The 7,924-nt window shown below is 41.2% G+C and overlaps 1 long non-coding RNA gene across 1 annotated transcript; it reads right to left on the bottom strand.

Annotated features, from left to right (window-relative positions):
* Positions 1–667: 667 nt before the first annotated feature.
* Positions 668–6,348, bottom strand: LOC139077812 (uncharacterized). The gene is made up of 3 exons (XR_011530330.1): positions 5,392–6,348; positions 1,834–1,909; positions 668–980 (listed from the first exon to the last, which is right to left on the bottom strand). It is a non-coding gene; the product is annotated as an uncharacterized lncRNA (long non-coding RNA).
* Positions 6,349–7,924: the final 1,576 nt, after the last annotated feature.

Below are 7,924 nucleotides of genomic sequence, written 5' to 3'. Positions count from 1 at the left end.
TCAGCCCAGGGCTGAAGAGACACTTACTGGTCTGACTTTAAAAAGAATTCTTACCTAATACCTGAAGTCCTTGCAGGTGACCTGAATAACCTGCCTCAGGAGTAGCAGATATGTATTGGTGAGACAGAGGGCCAGCTGCTGGCGAAACAGATGTTAATGTCCTTGGAGCTCTCTTTCTCAAACTTTGAACCATAAGGGTCTTTTTAAAGGAATAAAACTTTTCTCCTACCCCTGAGAATAAATTCATAGACCCTATTTGAGAAACTGAATTAAACAACGGAAGCCTTCTTCCATGAAACTGCCGTGCAGTTGCAAATTACCACTGCAGAAGTTGTGCCTTTCTAACTGAGAAAAATAAAATTTTAAAATATCACCGTAATGAAAACACCAAATTAAGAATTTTTAAAATTTCTTATAATTCATGGACACCCCCCTACCCCCATTCAAGACCATGCGCAGGGACCTACCTTAGTTTGAGAAATACTTCTCTTATAAAGTTTTGGGAGCCTCTGATGGGGAAAAAAAGCAGGAAAAAAAGAAAATGAAAGGTTTTGGTGGTGGTGGTGGTGATGATTCTCAACAAAAGCAAATTACTTTAAAATAAATTTACATCCTTAAATGGGAAGTGGGGTTAGGAAATAAATATGTGTATATATGGAGGGAGAAATTGTTTTTAAGTAGTTATTTTATTTTCAGTAGATAGTAGGTAGCTTGATGTAGCACATTCAGCTATTTTAGAAAATGGTGCCTTGTGAAAAACATTCTTCAGCAACAAGACTTGGGGTGTTTCTATTTCAGCACCCCCATTCTTCTCAAGCAATTTGATTTGGGGTGACTTGTTTTGGAAATTTAGAGAAAACTGCCTTGTAAGTAGTTATACGAGCAGATTTTGTTTTCCCCTTGGGCTGTACAGCTGCCAGCCCTTTACTGCCTGCTTGGTCCATGGACAGGTTTTTTTTCCCTTTCCCCTCTTGAGGTTCCTGCAATAGAAATAATCATTTTTTAACATGGAAAGGAACCCACTCCCTTTTCATAATCTCAGCTACAGATCTGCTTTTAATTCTGCATGCTTCATTTTTTTCCCTGAAGGATAATTTGGAGATTTGAGTAATTAACCCAAGACTCATAGGAGGCTGTCTTTCGAAGGCGGGCAATTTTGCTGTGGTGGAGTCGGCCGCTGTCAAGCATTAACTTCTTCATAATGAAGCCTTTCAGACTCTCGGCTATCAGCACAAAGATGCACTTCAAGCTAGTGGCTTGGCGCAGTGTAAGCGGACCACTTCTATTCTTTCGTTGTACAAAATGGTCCTCTTGATCTCTGAGTTGGAGCTATTTTTATTTTAGTTCAGTTCTTTTTTGCTTTTTAACTTGGTGGGCAAGTCTTTCACTTATATTTTGATCCACTGCTTAATCTGTTGCCTTTTTTCTAAAAGACCAGCAACAAGACACCCTCCCCAGTATCCAGCACTAGCTCCCCCTTTCAATATATTTAGAATCCTCCCTTTTTAGAAGAGCAGTGACTCAACTCCTGGAATAAATGGGAGTTTGCTCCTCTGATCACAGCACACTTCCTGCTATTAACATGCGATGTCCCTGGTGCAGCACTGGGCACGATCACACCTGCAATTAACCACCAGATTAGGATGTACTTTTTCTTGGCAAGAGGGATCCACCAGAAACTCCAGGGCAGCTGCTGCCCTCCCTTCCCATCCCACTCTCCTGTTAATGCCCCCTCTCAAGCTCTTAGCAGAGAAATGAACTAGAAATCTTTGTTTTCTATTTGATAAATTGGTGTATTTTAACTGATTTGGCAAATACCTCCTGAGAACTTACTATGTAACAGACACTGAGGCAGGCGGTGATCTTTTATCCACTTTTCATCAGGGGTACCGTGCCCGGGACCTTTAGCCTTGAAAAGGATGATGAAAACACTAGACCTGATATATTTATATTATATTGTATATAGAAATTATATAGATACATATATATATCTTACAACCCTGTAAACACAAAATTAATAAACAGTTAATTAAATGTCAACCAGCAACATGACATCAACTTAACTAATTGCAGACATTTAAAAATCCCATTACATTTGGGAGCAATTTTTAGGCAGACTTTCTCACTTTTCAAAGATTCCCAAATATTCTACTTACAAATGAAATTAGTTTTCATAGCCAAATAATTTCAAAAGCAGGTTTATTTTATTTTAAAAACTATTTCATTTTTTTTCTAAAAATTATAGTTAATGTAAGACGTATAGGCATCAAAATGCTTAATATGGTAAAAGCCTCTGCAGGCGTTGAAGCAGCCCAGAGGGAGCAGATGAGGGGTGCAGGGCTGCCAAAGAGGAGGAGGCCCCTACCTTTCAGAAGCTTACAACCCCCGGTGGGCAGATGTGGCTGCCTGGAAAGCTAGCACACATGCAAAGGATATGTGTTAGGAACCTGCTGCTTTCCTGTGAACGCTCTGCTTTTATAGAGCACACATCGCTCTCAGATAGATCCTAGTATTATCTCTGCAACTCGATGCCCCTTGGAAAATCTGAAGACAACTCTTATGCCAACCCCAAAGTCCTTTCTTCTCTGCTTCTTTCTGTTCCTTATATAATATCATTCTGGTCACTTTCTTTTGATCGTACCTTGTGTCTCATAAAATGTGGTGTCTAAAAAGGAAAACCCCACTCCAGATGGGGTGTAACAAGCACAAAGTGTGCTAGAATCTTGCTACCTCACTAGAGTTTTATTCTTTTGTTAATTCAGCTGCTTCATGTTTTCTATGAATATTGGGCCGAAACACAAAGCCCTCAGGTCCTTTTCACATCAACGGTGCCAAACAGATTGCCCTCACCAGGAACTTGCAAATGTGGCTTTCTAAATGTCTTTGCATTTAAATTTGTTAAATGTAGTTTTGTAATTCCCTCTCCTCTCAAAAAATAAAACTTGATTTTGTTATCTGGCTTAGTTATTATTCCTTTCAGCTTTGGGCCAGGTTAAATTTGATAAGCTTGCCCTCTGTACTGGAGAGGACAGAGATTGGTGAGGACTGCACCCTCGGGACAACCCCCAAATTATGTCAGTCTCTGTGGGTAGCTTGTTTCATCAGCTACAAAATCCAACAACGGTACAATTCTCTATTTTGTCAACGGAGATACTACAAATTATTTCTTTAATGCTTTAATGAAATAATGGCATTCTGATTTTCAAAAACCATTCAGGTAGGAATAGTGCTTCTGTAGTTTCCATTTGCAGTTTAATATTATATGTCACATGTAATATGTACTAACTCATTATTACATATCGTGTAGAGACAAAATGTCTGAGTCTAGGGTAATGAAGTTAAATTCATGTGACACCAAAGGGTCGGTAAAGATAATGGCACTCCACCAGTCGTGGTATAGCTGTAAAGTTGGATGGACCTGAACGGGTCACTTCATTGTCCCTCCATCTCCAATTAAGTCACGCCACAAGTCTGTCTTCATTTCCCTTAGGTCTTCCTTTGACTACCTCCTTCAAAATCTTGCATAAATGACACCATTTCCTGAGTTGTCATAGCCATTCTAATTTTTAAACTTTCAAGAACAGTGTCCAATTCAATATTCCTTGTCTGGCTTTGCCTTTTGGCCGGATCTACAGTAATTGGATCTCTGATAAGTACTTAATGGCCTTGGGGACACGCAAAGAAGTGTGGGTCCTGCTCAGGATTAAAGGGTTCAGGAACCCAGGGAAGGCGCCTCATTCCCTGGCTGTGTTAATTAGCCATGCCTGTTGCTAATAAGTCTCTGGAGATATTTTACCAGGATCACAGAAGCAATTTGTGATGCCCAGAGTGGGAGGAAAAAAACCAACATCCCGGCTTTATGAATCTCACAGAAAAGAACTTTGCCTTCTCTATAAAATCATTCTCCTTATAATTTAGGCTTTTTTTTTTTTTTGAAACCAGAACAACAGAACATAGAAATCAAACCTCTGCAATTCAAAGTGAATTATGGAAATGCATTTCTCTTTCCCCAGTTGTGTAATTCAATTCAGTGTTCTTATCTTTCAACAAAACCCTTACTATTATTAGCTGAAAGCATGAGTTTACAATCATTTTTTAAAATTCTGTGGATCTCATCCATGGAATTTATTTGCTCTTCAATACTATCTTTCCCCCGAGGGACTCATTACTCATTTGCACATCTAGAAAGTAAATAATGTGCCATTAACTGGAAAAAAATGCAGCCTCCAATTCATGGCACCAGGATATGCTTTTTTCTCCTTTCTTTGTCCTTTTTTTTTTTTTTTTAAACAAGACAAGCATTTGGAAACAGAATACTTTAAAAGGAAAAGATCAGAACTTGTTTTTCAATGAGTTGAGAACAACAGGCACCATTGTAGCTCAAAGCAAGGGTCTTACATACAGTTCAGGGGGAAAAACATCCATAACGGACTATTATATGTAAGCCCAAGATTTAGATGAAATATTCTTGGGTTCCAGATGGATTCCAATTTCTTTCTTAACAAGTATATCTATTTCCAAATTTAATCATGACTTTTTTTTTAAGATCACAGTGTTCCGATAAATTAAAAACATTGGTAGTAATCACTTTCACTAGAAACGGGGGCATATTTCCACAGCAGCTATGCATCACTGGCCCGTCACCATAGGGAAAATTCTTCCCAGCATTCTCCGGGTTGGGGAGAATAGGACACAATCTGGTTTCGTCAAGGGTGTGGGTCAGGATCTAGCTCAACATAAAGGGCAGCATGAATCCTGTCTCTGTATGGCACCTGTATCAAAGGACAGACACTCCCAGACATACAATCATTAATCTTGTAAGCATCTCAGGAGTGCAAATGATTGATTCCACCTATGTTGACTGAAGCTGGCTACACTGAGTTTCCCTGGAGAGGAGGGTAGAAGTATTGAAGTTGTTGGGGTTTTTTCATAGAGGACCAGGGATGATAAGAGTAGTAATATCTAACATTGATTTTGTGCTAGGCACCATTTGCAACACTTATGTATAAGAACATGTTTATTTATAACAACATTATCGGGGAGGCACATGAATGTTCCTATGTGACAGAGGAGGAAACTGAGACACAAAGAAGTTCAGCTACTTCCCGAGAGAGAGCAATTGCTTAAGCCCAGGTGGTCTGATTTCGAGCAGCATTATTCAAAAGGAATACAACGGGAGGCACATATGTAATTTTAAATGATGTATAGCCACATTTTTTTTAAAAAAGTAAAGTAAAATAGACGAAATTAATTTTAATAATATTATTATTTCTTTAGTTCAGTGTATCCCCAATATTATCATTTCAACATGTTACAATATAAAAATTATTAGTGAGATATTTTACATTTTTTAACTAATCCGTTGAAATCCACTGTGTATTTTATACTTACAGGACATCTCCATTTGGACCAGCCGTGTTTCAAGAGCCTGAAGCCACACGTGGCTAGGGTCTACCTGTCTTGAGCCGCCTTTCTGAATGTCCTCATTTACGGCAGGCGATGTGCCAACCCTGCAGCTGCCCCTCTCTTTGGTTAGAGGCAGCCTCTGAGTGCAGAAACGTAGTGAAGGGGGTTGGTGTGCAGTTTCTGGGAGAACTGGAGGAATCAGCCCCCTTCCACCCTCTTGGAGCCTCTGTGGCTGTTAGAACAAGGGCCAGCTCTGGGATGACTGGGCCCCTCCAGTTGACAGAAGCAGCCCCACTTGTCCCCTCAGGCCAAGCTCCACACCCACACGCAGTGGCCCTGATGCTCTCCTTCTTCTCCAGCTCTCTGTGGGCTCCCGGAGAAGGCTCTGGGCCGGGGGCACAGGGGACACGGGAGAGGCCGCCCCTACGGGCAGTTCTTGGGTGTGGGCACTTAGTGAGGTTAGCTGGGCCAGCCTGAGTGTTTCCGTCAGGAGGGAAGTGAGAGCAGGACCTTCAGGAGACTTGTCATAGGGAGGCCCTGTGCCACAGGACACTGTCTAGACAGAGAATGATGTCCCCTGTGCTCATCACCGCCAGGGTGAAAAAGGCAGGGAGGCGGTCTCCAGTTCTCAGCACCCTGGGCAGGGTGAGTTATATGTGTTTGCTCTGTTTTTCCCTCCTTCTAACGACAGGCCTCTCTGGTGCCGCAGGCTCAGTCTCTCTTTTACTTCATAACCTTTTAGATCATGAAAAACTCACTCATTGGCCAGCCTTTCAAGTGGATTTTGGGGTTGCCTCTACCACCTTTGGTCTTACCGCTGGAAGGAGAGGGCTGCGGGAGAGCAAGTGCTCTAATGGATGAGGTCAGCTTCAAAGGACAGGATGCAGGGCAGTGGCCTAGGGACCCGGGTGGTCTCCCTAGTGTCCTGGATGTCTAAGGGTTGACTATTGGCGGAAGGTTACAGGGGTGTCAGGAGGGTTCCTCCGAGTCACAGAGAGCAGGACCTGTTACTGGGCAGCCAGCTATTGCACACCCGACAGGTGCACACTTCTGTTCTGAAGTTGTTTCAGAAACTGCAGTCTCCCCCCACAACACCCCACCTCCTCAGCCTTGTTCAGGATTATAGATGGAGGGTGCAAGCAGGAAGAAAAGAGGATCGAGGGTAGATGTATACATAAACATTTCTGTATTTGTACCCTGAAGAAAGCATTTTCCCATAGAAGTCACAAATCAGTATTTTTCAAACCTCTTTGACCATGATTCACTTCAAGAAAAACATTTAAATTGATAGAACTACTTTGAAAAAACCACTAATGCTGAACTTCCCAGCACCGGAAGACCCAGCAATTCCACTCCTAGGTACAAACCCAATAGGGATGTGTACGTATGTCTACCAAAAGATATGCTAGAAATTTCATAGCAGTGCTATCTGTAAAGGTAAAAAGGGGAAACAACCCAAATGTCATCTGCAGGAAACTGGTTAAAAAGTTACATGTGGTCATATAATATGCAATATATGTGTTGTATACAATATGATAATGAGAATGAGCAAATGACAACAATATTGATGGTTCTCTCAAAAATAATGTTGAGTAAAAGAAGCCAGACACAAAAGACATGAAAGAATACATGTTACATCATTTCATTTACACAAAGTTCAAAAACAGGCAAAACTAATCCATGGAGTTAGATGTCAGGCTACTATATTTTATATTGCAAGTGATAACGTGTAGCACGTATATAACTGAATTGAAAGGATAATGAAACAATTCTTACTCTTACTATATGTAATGCACTCTGATTTTTTTTCTATTCCATTTTCCTAAAGTCTAGTTGTCGCCAACTAAATGGAGTTTATAATCTTCAATGGATTGTGACCAGTAGTTTGGAAAACACTGTTATTAATGCAGGTCGGCTCTCAGAGTAGCCCACAGGCTACCTAATCTCTCTAAGCCTCAGTTTCCTCCTCCGTAAAGAGAGGATAATAATGGTACCCATCTCATAGGGTAGCTGTGAGTTAATACACATTAAGCTCTAAGCACAATGCCTGGCACACATTCACACACACACACACACACACACACATACACACATGCTTTTGTTAGCAGTTTTATTTCTAAACACTTCCAGGACTTTACTTGGCTAAATAAACCTTTTAAATCCCTGCTCAAGACCCACTGATAATGTGAACTAATCTTCCAGCGAAGACTTAGAGGTGACTCATTGCTCCAGGAAAGCCAGGCTCCTTGCAAGTAGGACTTCTGGGATTTCTACCTAGAGATGACTTCTGTAAATTGTTTCTTGTTTCCACACCATGTTCCACTGGGCTGTTTTCTTGTCTGCTCTGGTCTTTTAGGCAGGGCCTGAGATCATTTGGGCAAGCACAGTATAACTGTATTTGCACAATCCTTGTTTTTAAAAAGTCATCTTAGCTTGGGAAGTGTTGGCCATGGCTAAGAGCAAGCCTCCTATTTGGCCAGGGGAGTCTGACCAGCCCCCATCGCTTCCTCCAACAACA

The sequence above is a fragment of the Equus przewalskii genome, chromosome 20 (genome assembly GCF_037783145.1).
Source record: "Equus przewalskii isolate Varuska chromosome 20, EquPr2, whole genome shotgun sequence".
Lineage (NCBI taxonomy): Eukaryota > Metazoa > Chordata > Mammalia > Perissodactyla > Equidae > Equus > Equus przewalskii.
Note: the sequence above shows the minus strand (reverse complement) of the source record. Positions and strands in the feature narration are given on the sequence as shown.